Here is a 16,268-nt window from a genome sequence, read left to right as displayed (position 1 = left end):
TTTGTAACCTTTTTCTGAGGGATTCAACCTGTATTGAATCATCAGATGGACTTTACATATTTTTATAGCCTTGTCTCTGAGGGATTCAACCTGTATTGAATCATCAGATGGGCTTTAGAAAACGGATGGCTATAGGTGGGATTCTATGAAGCTTGTAGGCTCATAGGTTTCCCTGAAGCCTATAGTTCATCATGACCATTTTGTGTTTTTTTTTTTGGCTAAAAGTGGCTAGTGTAAGCCTGAAGCCTGTAACCATAGTGTAGCCAAAAGTGGTCGTGTTTCGACCTGAGGCCTGTGACCTTCAGTTGGCTATGTAAGCCGGAAGTTTGTAACCCAATGGTCAAAAGTGGTCATGTGTTGACCTGAGGCCTGTATTTTTGATAACCAGAATGTGACGATAATGTAACATATGACTAGGGCTGTGTGCCATATTATTTTTGAGTATCTTTTGTTTACTTTTTGTTGTGTCGGCCTGTGAGTTGATGGCCATTTATTTTTCTCATGTAAATAAACTTTGTAAATATGTTTACCTGCGACTTTGTAAAGTCTTTTGTTGCATACATTAGTTGAATTGTATACCTGGAGGTTATACCTAATAACCTAGGCAGTACAAGAAGGGACCAGCACACCTCTGGACGAACGTGCCAGCACACTTAACACTGACCTTTTGATCTAAATACCTAAATCTAGCTATAATTCTAATTGAATATTTTTAGCTATACCCGCTACTAGGTAATGTGAACTCATATTGGTTCATGAATCCTCTTTAGGTCACAGGGAGGACATATTATACGGGTCGGCTCAACTTGACCAAGCACCGGTCAGCAAAGGGTCAAGTTGACCTCTGCCCCGGTAGCTGAGATTTGAATTCCTTTTCCTGCTGGCATCCTCGATTGAAACTTGCTGCTACGCACCTACTCCAATACCACCTTGTCTGATCCTGCTGTGTTTGTCCTAAGTTCATTGTTTTGACCAAGGCTGCAGGTAAACACATTTTTACTGTTTCTTGTATATCACATATTCTTGTTTATTTTTTATATATCATATTGCTACCCAGGTTTTGTCCTCATTGTCGGACTACCTTTGTTTTGTAGTTTTGAGATGCCTTTGGAAGGAAGGCCCACTCTGTATATAATGTGGGGACCTCAGTTCCTATTTTGTTTTTCTTGTCAGTTGAGCTCATATCTTATGAGCCAAGCCCATTGTATCTTTTGTTTGTGAGTCAAGCTCACCATATTAATTGTCCCTCTTGTAAATATATTCCTATAACCAGTTGTAGATACTGGCTGTTAAGAAACCGTGTATAGATTTGTTCTATTTAATTGTCATAGTTTTGTAAGAAAAGGTAAGAGCGAAGCTCTTCAATGTATGTTAGTTTTATATAGAACTAGTTGATTTATTTTTTGAAAATTACTTTGTCATTTATTTTTAAAATGTTTGTGGGTGTTCCATATCTCTCTTGTGTTTATAAAAGAGATGATTGGTTCACACTATAAGAATTTCTTTTTTGTTTTTTTTTATTTCTAGTATTTATACCTGATGTTGTGTTTACAAATTGGTCTGTTCATTTAGACCATATAATTATGTTTATTTTATGCTCATTAGTAATTATGTTGTATGTTTGCCTTTGGCAGGTTTTTTGTGTACATTAAACTTGAAATAAGCCTCCTGACTTGCTTGTCATTTTGGTTGTCATATTCTGTGCTGAACCCACCACATATGTATGTATGTATGTATGTATGTATGGTAAATGTATATACATGAGAAAAAAATCTCAAGTAGTTGGCCACATAACGAAAACTCCAGGTAAACCGTGTGTTATGTTTTTTTATCGTTAAATTTAATTTTCGCTGCACATATTTTATGAATGAAAGTGCTTTGAATTACAACAAAGGAAAAACTTGACACCTATACGTTACTGGGCTTACAGCAAAAAAAATATAGGAAAGAAAAACTATACACCACTTACATCATTGGCTTACTGCAGTACACCATAAAACATTTCTTTGCAAACAACAACAACTTTTAACGAATCATAGGGCTAATTAAACATTTATGCACCGCCTTATTGTAGGCTCTTAGCCTAGTCGCCAAAGTAAAAGCCGCATATAGGGCTCTCCGCAATTTAAGTGTAAACAATTTATAAATCACCAAGACACAATAACTATAAACAGATCTTAGCAAATTAATTTCATTTTTTTAGAAAGCTTATATCAACTCACTCTGTCTGGTAAAAAGTTTGGGGGCCCTTGTAGACTACCCGGACCTCGATCCAGACAAGCTGTCAGGCGCATGCGGCCTCGCCGCATATAGCTTTGATGCTGAACTCACGGCGATTATCACGGCACTACGCCATATAGGGGAAAATTACGTAAAAAAGAAACCGTTGCGACTTCTGTTGCAATGGTTACTGATTCTAGCTACTGCCTCCAAGCCATGGCTGGCTTGGGGGAAAGTCACCTTTGGTAGAAGAGGCATTAGGCGCCGCAAATAACATCCGCCTATGTATTGGAGTTGTCATCTTTATGCAGTCGGTGCCCTCGCACTGCGGCGTGGGGGGGGGTAACGAGGCGGCTGATGCTCTAGCACGAGAAGGAGCGCTGGCCGTGCCCATTTTCGAAGCCCCAAGTACGTTTAACCGAGCTACGACATTAATTCCAGAGTGGGTACATGACAAGTGGTTGAAATCCTGGGATGGCTCCAACAAAGCCCATGGAGTCTGGAAGCATTTGCGTCGCCCGGACCGCGACGATCCGTGGTGGAGGCTAGAAAGGTCGGAACAATCTATCATTGCGCAGTGTAGAACGGGGCACTGCCCTGATGGTGCTTATTTTGCCAGGTTCCGGCCAAATTTTGATGCCCGTTGCCGACACTGTGGAGAGTCGGTGGAAACAGTGGCGCATCTCTTGCAAGAGTGTCCGCAGAGAGCTGCGGGGTAGTTTGTCTGCAGAATCACTTGATCTGTATGGGAGCTTAAAGGCACTACGCCTAACAGCAGAGTTTCTAACCAAGGCTCTACGGGAGGACTGATCCTTGAAGCCATCAATTGGAGTTCATCTCAGGTAAAATGTTTGTACACGTTATTTCTCCCACACCCAATCTGGGATCAAGCTGAATTTCGCACTTTTGTCTGACAAGCATAAATAAAAAATAAAAATTAACCAATTAGGTAATATATACGCCTTTGGTAATAAATTATTTTGTTTGGTATCTCGAACAAGAGAAAAAAAATTGTACTTTACTGATGTGGTATAAGTTAAATAAGCCCCCTTTATAGTTTGTAATCAACGCTTCAAAGTTTGAAGCTAACAATATATAACTAAAAAAACTTATATTTTCATAAGCAATTCGCTGGCACAGTGGTTTGTGTGTTGGCTTGAGCCCTTGAGTTCGAATTCAGGTCTTTCAACTATTTTGTTTAAATAAATGCATTTAAAAAGCGATCACGATAACATTATAAAGAAAGCCCCTTCTTTCTACCTCCCTCTTCCAAACTGGTCCAGACAAATGATAGGATCATAGCGTATTGATGAATAGCTGACTGGTCGTGCGGTTTGCGCGCTGGACTGTCGATTCAATTTATCGATGGTCCCGGGTTCAAACCCTGGCCGCTCCCATCCCCCGTCGTCCTACGGGAGGTTTGTACTAGATAGTAAATTATCATCAACTCTGAAGGAACATCCGAAAACATGTAAACCATTTTACAAAAACATTTTACAAAACATTGAGAAAGCTAAAAGCATGACATTGCGCAAATGAAAAACAATTGGTAAAAATATTTCTAATTGCAACAGATTTATCATTGTTAGTCTAGATCTACTAAAAATTTAATTACAGACTTATCTAAAATTATTGATACACAGGGGCGTAATTAGGGATTTGGGGGCCCATGGGATTTGACCTCTTTGGGTGCCTCTTGCATTTTGACATTCGACATATGACATGAGATAATGTACGCAAAAATATATAAGCCCAAAATCAAATTGGTTCAGTATATCAGTAAACTTAACAAAAAATAATTATTAAGACTCTTTTAATGAATAATACCGTTGTTTATTAGTTAAATAATGCACAAGTGACAAATCTCAATTGATATCGCTTCACGCCGTGCATTCTGTGCAGCAAAGAAATCTATAACATCATGTACAATATTGTACATCGATACTTTCTAGTATTTGTGACTTCACTGACATTAAAGCCATGATAAGCCTTTCTTGCGTCATTGTGCTCCTGAGATAGTTTTTGATGAACTTGAGCTTTGAGAATTATCATGACGTAATGGAAGTGGCCTGAGAAAGCGGTATTCGGAGGAGGTTGCAAGGTGCGAGCACACGTAATTACCATATGAAGCCTGTTTCCTCAATATGTCTATTGGTGAATGTATTACTGGTTTGTTGATGAAAAGTGCTCGTGCATCAATGACATTGAAAAAAGCGATTAGTCATTTATTTCATCATACAAACAGGAAAAGTAGCACAGTTTGTCATAAGCGTGTCTTCATTTAATAGGTGTCTTGGTTCAAGAAGAAACCCAAAGGTATCCATTTTCTTTCCAGCCTTTGGAATCTACCCTTCATCTCCATATGAAATCTGTCCAGCACTTCTGTCGCAACCCGTTTGAATTGCAGTTCTATTGGCAGTCCTACATTAGAACTCAACTTCCCATTAAGTCTTTTCTTTCTTCTGGTTGTTTTGATTACAGGGAATCCATACCTTCTTTTGCTTTTTCGATGGATTGGGTTTTTGTCAGTTTCTCATCTTTTTGCAGAAAGCATGAAAGGGTACTAATTTCTTCAGCAGCTTCCCGTATATTCAGTCGAGACTTTTGTAGTTTCTTCTGAACTATATTAATTGGGCGCAGGAGCTTTGACCGGAATTCCAGATAGGCAAACAATTCTTAATTTTCCACTTCATGAAGAAGATTCTGTGCTAATATTATATCATATTACGCCATTGTTGGTTGTTTATGTTTTGTGCGAAAGCAAAAGTATTCAAAGCATACAAAAGTGGGAAAGATCCATATCTCGTTATGCTCGAGTATAGAAATACTCCGATAAGCGGACAGCCGTATTCACCATCACAACTGCTGACGAGTAGAAGACTCAGGGAATCATTCCAACTGATCCCAAACTATTGAAACCATCGGTAGCTGAAAATGCAGAGACATTACTCAACGAACGCTAGATGAAAAGCAAAGTGAAATAAGATGCAAAAGCAAGACTACCTAAAGATTATTCTGTTCGTCTAGGACAAGCATGGCAGAAAGCAGATGTCATAAAAAAACATTCATCACCCAGATCTTACATCATAAAGACAAACGATGGAAAAACATACAGAAGAAATCAACGCTTTTCTTTTTGAGTAAGAGTTTCGATGAAGACATCTCTGGGTACTATGATACCGATGAAGACAAAGAACTGCAAACTGTTAGAGCAAACGAAACAGACAGTTATAGACCAACATCTAGAGAACTTGTTGTGCCAGTCAAGACAACCTGAAGTGGACGAATTGTTAAAGTTCCTAGTAGATATCAGTCTTAAGAACTTTAAAAGGAAGGATGTGATAATAACTTCAAAAGCAAGGATGTGCTAATATTATATGATATTACGTCATTGTTTCTGTTTATGTTTTGTGCGAAAGCAAAAGGATTAGATGGAAATAAAAAGAGAGTTTCCATTGGATTAAGGAAAGATGAATAGAGGGGTAATAACTCGAGTGTGAAGTTCATAGAATACACTATGGTGAAGTTTAATTCGGAAATTATAGACGCCAAACCCGAATAATGGACTATTTTAGCATTACAAAGAATAACTTTTGGATATGTTATGCTCGATTCTGTAAATTTTGCTTCAAGGTTAATTAGTGTAGTCATAAAATACTCGCCATTTAGATCTATTATTAGTAAAGGTAACAAGATACCTAAAATTCGCTGTAAATCTTGAAGTTTTATTCGTGGCAATAAAGTTTAAAATGTAGAACTAATTTTTGTTAAAAAATTTGATCTCTGTGGGGAAAATTATTTTAAAATGTCAACAAAGTCAACGTACTGATAGACCTAGATCTAGGTTTAGTCTTTGTTATAAATTTAATCCATAAATGTTAAAAAAAAAAAAAGACACCCGTTGACACTAGGGCCTATTTGTCAATCAAATATATTAATTTATGTATTAACAAATAAATTTCGGACACCCATTTGGGGGACCCCCAGGGAATCTTAAAATTCTCCCCACCCCCCTTTAGTTACGCCACTGTTGACAACTATAATTTTTTTAAATTGTTAATTGAGGCAATAACTACATTGCCCAACAGGTCTATAGATGACCCCGTCTTGGGGCGATGTAAGAAGTTAAAATTCACATTTTTTGTAATTGTTTTATGACGTTTTCAAACGTTAGATTCGGCTAGATCAAACTTGGAAATAAAAAAGATCACAATATATATATATATATATATATATATATATATATATATATATCATGGGCGTAGCCAGGATTTTTTTTCGGGGGGGGGGGTTTGGGGAAATTCTTTGCTCCCCCCCCTCCAGCCACCCCCTCCGCAAAAAAAAGTAATAGTATGTATGTGTGTGTTTGTACATGATCTTTATTACATTCTGACCCTTCATTCTTTCGGACGACGTTTATTATGCCCTAGAATGTTTCTTCCTGGAGTTAGTGGAAAAATTGTAGACACCCCGAAATTGCCAGCAAGGGTTTTGGGGAGCGCTTGGAGCTCCCCTAGCGCGGGGCGAAGCCCCGCCGCCAAGCACTATTTCTGGTATTGAAAGCCAACAAAATGAATATTCTGAGGTATCTACAGTAAATTTTCCTATTAAAAAGTTTTATTTCAAAAACCTAAAATGCATTCTTACTGCCTTACTGGCGCTAAGTTGTACTAGGATGTCATCGCAACCCTTAGTAGGCCTATGCGTAATTCATTTTGTCGAAAAACATGTTCCGCAAACCTCATGCGACGCTCTGTCACAACCTTACTAAGGTGTCGACTCCCTATTCGGCATAGGATTTCCTTGATTTAGACCCGATCTCTATAACTGTCTCCTAAAATCTGTTTTAGCCATCTGTGTTGAGCCACATTTAGTGTTTTTCAATTTCGGCACTTTATTAAAGGAGCCCCACCACTGGTAGAAATGTGTAACCTCTCTTGAATACGCTCTTGGAATTAGGTGACTGTAGTTTGCTTTAGATTTTATATCGAAACGGGAAGTTTTATCGTCAAAATAATCTGTTGTGGATTTTAAACTAAACAATCTCTGGAGTTTTTTTTTTTTTTTAAATTCAAAACCCCATTTACCTACGGCCATAGAATTCGGTAACTGTAGTTTGCTTTAGAATAATATTGATGATGGAGGTTTTCCCACCTCAAAACTCTCTGTAGGGGGATTTTAAACTCAAAACCACCTGGAGGGGTTTTAAACTTTTAAGAAAAGCCATCTGTAGGAGAGGTGTTTAAACTCAAAACCCCCAAATGGCTTGGCTACGCTCAAATAATTTTAGTGTGTAATTTGCTTTTTTTATATTAAAGAGGTATTTTTTTAGCATCAAACCCCACTGAAAGGGGGTTTAAACTCAAAACCCCTTTGACTACACCCATAGAATTTTGAGTGTATAATTTGCTTTCTTTTATATAAAAGAGGTATTTTTTACCTTCAAACCCCGCTGAAAGGGGTTTAAACTCAAAACTGAGTCAAAACCCATTTAGCTACGCTCATAACATTTTAAGTAAATAATTTACTTTTTTTTTTTTCATATTGAAGAAGTATTTTTAACTTCAAACACCGCTGAATGGGAGTTTAAACTCAAAAACTGAGTCGAAAACCCATGTACCTACGCTCATAACATTTTGAGTGCGTAATTTCCTTTTTTTTTATATTGAAGAGGTATTTTTTAGCTTCAAACCCTAGTGAAAAGGGGGGGGGGGTAAACTCAAAACTCTTTGGATACGCTCATAGAATTTATTTTGAGTGTGTAATTTGCTTTTTTTTTATATTGAATAAGGGGTTATAAAATCAAAATCTTCCTTAACTGTGCTCTTGGAATTTGGGGATTGTCATTTGCTTTTTTTTTTTGTTTTGTTTTTAGAAGAGAGGGATTTAACTGCAAAACCCCCTGTTAGGGGGTTTTAAACTCAAAACCTGTTGGTAGGGGGTTTTAAACTCACACCCCCTGATAGGGGTTTTGAACTCAAACCCACTAGTAGGGGATTTTAAACTCAAAACCCCCTGGTAGGGGGTTTTAAACTCAAAACCCCCTGGTAGCGGGTTTTAAACTCAAAAGAAAATCAAACGTGTATTTCAGTGGAGTTTTGTGGTAAGACGCTTGACAGTATGGACAACACACCCGCCATCTTGGAACCTAATAACGAGCCTAAGTCTAAGGCTTTAACCGAACAAATCCCTAGCGCAAAACGTAAGAAGAGAGGACGTAGAGGAGGAATACGAGTTAAGTGTAGAAGAAGAGGACAAAGAGGCTTCCTTCCACCCATCATAACAGGCAATGTTAGGTCTTTACAAAATAAGATGGAAGAATTAACAGGTTGCTGTGAACATCTGTATCAATTTAGAGAGTGTTCCTTAATGTGTTTCACTGAAACCTGGCTCAATGATACGATACCCGACTCTTCTGTTGATCTCGATAAATTTTACGTTTATAGAGCAGACAGAACAATTAATAGTGGGAAGTCAAAAGGAGGAGGACTCGCAATCTATATAAACAAGGAATACTGCAACGCCAATAATGTGAACATCAGGAATAAAATTTGTGACCCTAACATTGAACTTATGTGTGTCACACTTAGGCCTTACTACTTGCCTAGAGAATTCACCCAGGTGTGTGTTGTTGTTGTGTACATACCACCGACGGCTGATACAGCGACTGCGTCGGAAATAATTTTTGATGTGCTTCACAATGTAGGCCTACAATCAAAACACCCGGACTCTGTTTGTATCGTAACTGGAGATTTCAACAACCTAAATATTGACAACACACTGTCAAACTATTGCCAGTATGTCTCCCTCCCCACAAAGCAGGGCAGAACGCTCGACAAATGCTACGTAAATATTAAGCAGGCTTACAAATGTAAAAGTTTGTTCCCACTTGGAGAATCTGACCATGTATTACTCCATCTTATACCAAATTACAAACCTAATCTTAAAACTACAAAGAGAGTTATAAAAACGGTCAAGATGTGGTCTGAAGAGGCTGTAGAAAAACTACGAGGATGCATTGAGAAAACTAACTGGGAAATCCTTATTGAGAACTGTCCAGACATAAACGAACTAACAGAAACTGTTACCTCATATCTATCATTCTGCGAGGAGTTAACGATTCCAACAAAAACAATACAAGTCTATGGAAACAATAAGCCCTGGATGACCCAAAAAATCAAACACCTTATTACTGAAAAGAAAACAAAGTATAAGGCTAGCAACGAAGAGTTTATAAATGCTAAAGATCGACTGAGAAAAGCAATAATTGAATGGAAAAAAACATACAAAGAAAAAATTGAGAATTTCTTTGCCAAGAACAACTCAAAACAATGCTGGGAGGGATTAAAGAAAATAACAGGCTGCGCCTCAAAACGAGAACAAATTTTAGTGGCTGATGATGAGAAATTCGCCAATTATTTTTATTCTCGTTTTGACAAAGAAGATTTAATTGATCTACACAAAGAACTTTTCAACACTCTGTCCAAAGGAAAACAAGAGCCCTACGTCAATTTTGTAACTGAGGATGAAGTGACCTTGTTATTTAAAAGAGTAGACGTAACAAAAGCTTCTGGACCAGACAAAATTAGTGGCAAGCTGATCAAGCTATGTGCGGAGCAAATTTCTTCTATCTTCTGTCATATCTTTAACCACTCGTTGCAAACGTGCGTAATTCCAAACATCTGGAAAACTTCAGAAATCATACCAGTGCCTAAGAAACCAAAAATAGATTGCTTAAATGATTTCCGCCCAGTAGCACTAACACCTATTGTTATGAAATGTTTTGAAAAATATATGCTTAAACAACTTGTAGCAAAAGTCAATAACAGCCTAGACCCTCACCAATTTGCATACAAAGCAGCTAGAGGAACTGAGGATGCCATTCTATTGCTTTTGGACCATCTTTATAAGCATCTCGATATACCCAAAACCTACGCACGAGTCCTCTTCGTAGATTTCTCCTCGGCTTTCAATACCATACAGCCACATCTAATGATAAACAAACTGAGTAATTTAAATGTAAGCCCTTACTTACAAGCATGGGTTCTAAACTTTTTAACCCAACGGCCCCAGTATGTTAAAGTCAACAACACCAAATCGTCAACTCGAGTACTATGTACGGTGTGATGAACTGGCCGAAGGATTGTATTAATAAGTTGATGAATTCATATGAAATGAAGAAAGAAACATCTCTCTGTATTTTCTTCAAACTTCATTAATAACTTCTTCAACTTTCTCATCAAATTAACTTCTTAATTCAATAACAACTTGACACTTCATAAATAAAACTTAAAGATAAATAAAACTTCACTTAGTATAACTTCAACTTCAACTACTAAAACTTTACTTAATGGACCCGCTAATATCACAAAACTTATTACTAATCGAGGACTAAGCGAGGACCATCGCTCTACAAGAACTACTACTATGCGAGGACCATCGCTCTACAAGAACTAATACTATGCGAGGACCCCGTCTAACTGACTTTCCCCTTATTTATACTTTCTTTGATCGTACGTTCCAGAATCATGGAACCTTCTCAGATAATTATTTTAGTAACTTTGACCTTCTAGAAGCTGACGTGTGCTATTTTTTTCCTTAACCCCTTTCTTTGATTGGATACCTAAAATTAACTTGTTTACGCTGGACACTTGCACTGGTTTGAACTCGAGCTTCTAGAAACTGGTCGAAATAGGTCACAGACTCGACTCGTGACATTACCCCCTTGCCTTTTTAGCATTTTGTATGCAATATAAAATGCGTAAAATAACATTTTTTCTATTATAATATATGCACACAAAAATCTAACAAAAATTGTTCCTATAAAGTACAGAACTGATAATTCAAATAATTGTTGCATTACATTTACATTATTCAAAATTCTAAATTTTGTACATATTCAGCCTATATAATTAATATTATATAAAATACAACTTAGTTCCATACATCACTTGTCACTACATGATATTTGAGCATGAACTTTCTAACTTTTGTAACTCAAGAAAATATCAAAATTATACAACTTCACAATACTGAAAAATACATGTCATCTCATCATATTACTTGCTAATACAGAATATCTGAATATTAACTTACTTAATAATATATGAAATCTAAACATGTACAATGTCAAATTACTCATTTCTAAAACTCTTATAACAACAGTATTAATGTAAATATACTAAGTAATAAACAATTGCATGACATAAGTATTAAAATAAATCTTGACCCAGCTGTACAGTCTTAATAAATGTGCAACTTTCTTCTTTCCAGGTACTTGAAACAATTCTAGTCTGTTTGTACATTTGTTTTGTTCGGGCACTTGAAACAATTCTAGTCTATCCGTACATTTCTTCTTTCTTGGTTCTTTATAGTTCAAAATACGTTTAACAATATTGTCATGTGTTTTCAGAGAGTTTTGTTCAACTCTGCTGTTGAAAAATGTCACTTTTGGTTTCAATACAAACTTGCTTGGTTTAGCTACAAATGTACTTTGTTTCAATTGATACACAATGTCTCTCAGTTCATGAATACCCGGTACGTTTTATTCTAGCTTTAGCTTTAAGCAACATACAGCTATTGTCTTTACAATATTCTTTGCTTTTCATATGTTCAAACAAGAACTGTCCAAAATCGACACTAAATCTTTCTTTTAGTGATAGTTTACGTTGTAAAACGTTTGAAGTAGAAAACATTGAGTTCGAATGTTCACGTATGCATTGCACTAATAAATCAGTTAGGTCTTTCTGCAGTAAATATCTATTGTGCAAAGTTAGAGAATGAACATTTGAGTTGGCAAGTGTGTCAGTTTTTAAGTTAATCACATTGTCTATAAATGTTGATATGTCAGGAACATCATGAAATATCTCAGTATATTCTTCACTTGTATTCAACAGGTCTGTCTTACTTTTCAGCTTTAAATGATCTATGTCAATGTCTTTGAGAGATTCAATTTGTTTTGATGTCGTTGGTAATAGTTCATTTATATTGTCTTCATTTTCCTCTTGAATTGTCTCTAAGCATGTAACATTATCTTCTAGTTCTTTTGATAAGTTTTCATTATCTGTATCCTCATTGTATTTTTCAAGCATATGAACATGAAACACTTTGACATATTTGTTAATGTTGATTTCATAAGTTACGTTTGAAATCTTTCTGATGATAGTAAATGGACCTTGCCATGTAAAAATCAGCTTGCTGCTCCTGTCAGGTAACCATAACTTCACTTTGTCTCCTTGTTTAAAATTTCTAAACTTTCTATTTTCATTTAATTCTCTGTCATTTTCAATATTGACTTCAGCTTCTTCAGTTTTTTCACATGGCTCTATGACTGTAATATTTGTATCAAAATCTTGTTGAAATGTTTTCGATTCTGAGTTATTTTGTTTTGACTTAGACAGTGACTCATTCGAAACAAATATGTTTGAATCTATATTTGATTGACTTTCTTTGGAAGTACTTATGTTACTTTGTTGCTGAGTCGTATCACGGTTGTTGCATAAATTGTCCATCAAAGTTAGACGATTTTCTTTCTTAAAGTTAAATGTAAAATTGTTTAATGCATCAACATTTGAGTCATTTTTGTCTGGTATAATATTTCCAACTGGTTCGTAATTTTGTTCAACTTTCATATTCTGCTCATGAACTTGGTTTCTCTTAGAATTGTTCATTTGACAAACTTGACATTGACTAACATGTTTCTTAACATCTTTTGTAATACTCGGCCAATAAATTTGTCAAGAATTCTTTTCTTTGTCCTCGTCACACTCGCTAGTTTGGTATGTAGAAAATTGTGATTCTTTTCAATGATGTCTTGAGTATATTTCAGTGGTAAAATGATTTGTTCAACAAACTCATAGGTATCATAATTAACACTTTTCTTCACAAGTATTCCTTCTTTGAAATAAGGTACATTAAGTCCTGGCTGCTTTACAATTGTTTGTGCCTTCTTGTACATTCTTGCCAGAGTTATATCTTTTTTCTGATCAGCTTTAAATTCTTCATTATTAAATAGTTGAAGTTCAGTAGTATTCTTGTTGTACTCATAAACAATGTAAGGTCCTTCAGTAATGTTTGTTTCTTTTTCTTCAGTTTCATTTCTTTCTGTTTCTTTTATGTCTTTAAGTTTTCTTTCTTCTTCTTCTTGTATTTCTTTAAGTTTTCTTTCTTCTTCTTCTTGTATTTCTTTAAGTTTTCTGTCTTCTTCCTCTCTTTTTTCTTTGCGTTTCCTCTCTTTTGCCTCTATGTCTACTTGTCTTCTTTTGTAGTCTCTAAGCATTTTTCTTTCTTCTGCCTCTTTTTCTTCTTGTCTTCTTTTTTCTTCTCTAATCCTTTTTCTCTCTTCTGCCTCTTTTTCTTCTCTAATTCTTTTTTCTTCTCTAATTCTTTTTCTTTCTTCTGCCTCTTTGTCTTCTTTACGTCTTCTTTCTTCTGCCTCTTTGTCTTCTTTACGTCTTCTTTCTTCTGCCTCTTCGTCTTCTTTACGTCTTTGTATCTCGTAATTCACTTTTTGAGTGCACCATTCCTCCATTCTTTCTTGTGGCATGTTACCGTAAGCGGCTACTTTGATGTATGCTTTCTACAGGTACGAGACTAAAGCCATTGTAATAACTTAATAACTTTTCTATTTATAAGTACTGCCTACACTAGCGATGACCGACACCTGTCCACAGGTGAGAGGTTAACTATGGCTGACCTAGTTAAATATCGATCGGTGTCTCCTTTAAGGAATGCCAGTGGTCAGTATTAGTAAACAAACTAGTGTACAACTAGCTTTAGTAACGTTGCATTCACAGCTTGGTAAATGTAGCTTTCACAGCTTGGTAAATATAGCTTTCACAGCTTGGTAAATGTAGCTTTCACAGCTTGGTAAATGTAGCTTTCACAGCTTGGTAAATATAGCTTTCACAGCTTGGTAAATATAGCTTTCACAGCTTAGTAAATATAGCTTTCACAGCTTAGTAAATGTAAAATGTAAGGTACTGACCTTAAAACAGAAGATTTTTCCCGCAGGACGTTCTCTCTGTCAACTATTATGTGACCTGTTGACTGGAAGTGTCAATCATAAAATACTTTTCGTAGCAATGAATGTACGTCTTGTTGAAGTTTTCTGAAAGAGGCTTTTCTTGTAATGCTTAGTTGAGGCTTTGTCGTTACGAGAGGCTATGATTTATTTGTTAGAGGCTTTTCCTTTTAAATTCGTAGTACTTGCTAGAATGTGCCGACTTTATTCTTTGAAAATGCAGTATGTGATGTTTGTCTTCGTCGGTGCCTTTATTTATAGATGCCTTTTTTCGTCAGGAGGTGCCAATATATGTGACGTATGTATTCTTCGATGTCGCCTTTATTGTTTGATGCCTGTATTCATCGATGCCTTGCCTTATTTATCGGAGGTGCCATAAATGTGATGAACTTGCCGAAGGATTGTATTAATAAGTTGATGAATTCATATGAAATGAAGAAAGAAACATCTCCCTGTATTTTCTTCAAACTTCTTTAATAACTTCTTCAACTTTCTCATCAAATTAACTTCTTAATTCAATAACAACTTGACACTTCATAAATAAAACTTAAAGATAAATAAAACTTCACTTAGTATAACTTCAACTTCAACTACTAAAACTTTACTTAATGGACCCGCTAATATCACAAAACTTATTACTAATCGAGGACTAAGCGAGGACCATCGCTCTACAAGAACTACTACTATGCGAGGACCATCGCTCTACAAGAACTAATACTATGCGAGGACCCCGTCTAACTGACTTTCCCCTTATTTATACTTTCTTTGATCGTACGTTCCAGAATCATGGAACCTTCTCAGATAATTATTTTAGTAACTTTGACCTTCTAGAAGCTGACGTGTGCTATTTTTTTCCTTAACCCCTTTCTTTGATTGGATACCTAAAATTAACTTGTTTACGCTGGACACTTGCACTGGTTTGAACTCGAGCTTCTAGAAACTGGTCGAAATAGGTCACAGACTCGACTCGTGACATACGGGTGCTCCACAAGGTTGTGTACTTTCTCCTGTGCTATACACTCTTTACACTAATGACATAAGAAGCATCTATGACTCAGTTAAACTCATTAAATTCGCTGATGATACTGCCATAGTCGGTCTTATTTCAGGAGACGAAACTCAGTATCGAAGCTCGATAGAAGAGTTTACAAACTGGTGCACCGACAACTTTCTAGAACTGAATGTAACAAAAACTAAAGAACTTATAATAGATTTTAGAAAGAAAAAACAAACTATACGTGAACTGCAAATAAACACTACATCTATAGAACAAGTAAAGGCATATAAATATCTAGGCGTTATCATCAACAACAAGCTTTCATGGGAAGACCACCTTGGAACTCTGACAAAGAAATCAGCCCAGCGACTCTTTTTTCTATACAAACTCAACAGTTTTAAATTAAACAAGAAGATCCTTGAGACATTTTACGGCGCAACTGTACAAAATCTGCTAACATACGGAATAAGTTGTTGGCAAGGCAACGCCTCATCTAAACTGTTGCAACGTCTAGAAAACATCATTAAAAAAGCATCAAAAATTACACTCACAACATTACCACATTTAAAGGAACTTTTTGAACAAACGTGCCTAAGAAAAATCGAAAAACGGCCACCCGCTCCATCAGAACTACGCCAGGTCGTCGCGAAGTGGGCGACTGCTGTCAATCAAAACAAGAACGGAGCGGTACAAAAACTCGTTCGTACCTCACTCGGTCAGACTCTATCACCGCCACTCATTGATCAGGGAACATGAAATGCACCAAGATACCTGTGTGTAGTCGCTGAATGAACTCTTCATGTTGTCTGTTGTATTTATGTGTATGTTTCTGTTGTGTTGTCTTTATATGAGAAACGAGTCCTTGTAATCACAACAAATTTCCGTAAGGATCAATAAAGCAGTCTTAGTCTTAGGAGGTTTTAAACTCAAAATCCTCTGGTAGGGGGTTTTAAACTCAAAACCCCTTGGCTGCGCTGGGGCAAGTGATGGTATAGTATTAAAATGTCACCCAAAATAAACAAAATCAAA

The 16,268-nt window shown here is 36.3% G+C and overlaps 1 protein-coding gene across 2 annotated transcripts in view; it reads left to right on the top strand.

Annotated features, from left to right (window-relative positions):
* The window catches only part of LOC106073915 (baculoviral IAP repeat-containing protein 2-like), a 61,216-nt gene that overhangs the window by 10,587 nt on the left and 34,361 nt on the right, over positions 1-16,268 (top strand). The window contains exon 1 of one of the 2 annotated variants that reach the window (XM_056013502.1): positions 350-984. The exons of the other annotated variant lie outside the window; for it this stretch is intronic. The gene's annotated coding sequence lies outside the window, so the exon portion shown is untranslated. Of the gene's footprint in view, positions 1-349; positions 985-16,268 lie in introns of those variants that run through there. 2 annotated transcript variants of the gene reach the window in all.

Source organism: Biomphalaria glabrata, chromosome 16 (assembly GCF_947242115.1).
Source record: "Biomphalaria glabrata chromosome 16, xgBioGlab47.1, whole genome shotgun sequence".
NCBI classification, from domain to species: Eukaryota; Metazoa; Mollusca; class Gastropoda; family Planorbidae; genus Biomphalaria; species Biomphalaria glabrata.
Note: the sequence above shows the minus strand (reverse complement) of the source record. Positions and strands in the feature narration are given on the sequence as shown.